This window comes from Egretta garzetta, unplaced genomic scaffold, assembly GCF_000687185.1.
Source record: "Egretta garzetta isolate BGI_Z169 unplaced genomic scaffold, ASM68718v1 scaffold23, whole genome shotgun sequence".
NCBI lineage: Eukaryota > Metazoa > Chordata > Aves > Pelecaniformes > Ardeidae > Egretta > Egretta garzetta.
Genome location: NW_009259237.1, coordinates 3643091 through 3643934, shown reverse-complemented (window position 1 = coordinate 3643934; position 844 = coordinate 3643091). Strand labels below are relative to the sequence as shown.

At 46.7% G+C, this 844-nt stretch overlaps 1 long non-coding RNA gene across 1 annotated transcript in view; it reads right to left on the bottom strand.

Moving 5' to 3' along the window:
• Positions 1-446: 446 nt before the first annotated feature.
• LOC118451995 overlaps positions 447-844 on the bottom strand; it is a 15767-nt gene continuing 15369 nt past the window's right edge. The window contains exon 5 of the long non-coding RNA XR_004841617.1: positions 447-545. This is a non-coding gene — a long non-coding RNA (uncharacterized LOC118451995). The remainder of the gene's footprint in view (positions 546-844) is intronic.

Below are 844 nucleotides of genomic sequence, written 5' to 3'. Positions count from 1 at the left end.
GGGCTGGACGGAGGAGCCTTCCTAGGGGCCCCCGTTTCAAGCTCCAGCTCGGGTGGGGTGAGGCGCACACGATTTCCTCCTGCTGCGGTCCCTGGCAGCCTGCAGAGAGGAGGTACCGGTCCTCCCAGGTGCACCTTAGGAAGCCCCCACGGGCATTTAGCTCTGCTGGTCCAGAAGGTCTCTTTGAAACCGGCATAAAGGGTGAGTCAGGGCCGTTGGAGCAGGTGCCCGCTTAAAATTGCTACAGGAAGATTGGCAGAGAAAGTGATTCAAACACAGTGATGGCTGGAAAAAAGAAAACAGTTCTGGATGTTCTAGCAAAACAAACTTGTGACAGTAAATTCCTTGCTCAGAAAGGGTTTGACAGATTCCTTGCAATTAAAAATAACTGATGAAGTCTAAAACAGGAAGCAAAATTGCCATGGACCAGGAACCCATGTTTTTGTATCACACAATGCACGTGTGAACCTGTTTCACAAACGAAAAGCAAGGCCACTGGAGTCAGTTGGCTTTTGCACTCTAGTATCCTCTCGGGAGAATGGATTCTGTAATTACAGCAGGGAAACATATTAATTTACAGATGATGGAATATATTTTTCACCTTTCACTATCAACAGAAAAAAAACCCCAATCCTAAATTGTTTTTATACAGAGTCAGTATTTTCTAAAATGATATGTGCTGGCTTCCGCTTAGGAGCAGTGCCTCGCAGGGGTGCTTCAGTGGTCTACGGGGAGCTGCAGCACTGTCTAAATAACAAAACGTAGCTAGAAGAACTCTGAACAAAGTCACAATACAGAGGAAAAGCCTCAAGTTGGTGACAGTAAGAGCATAACATGTCCCCGA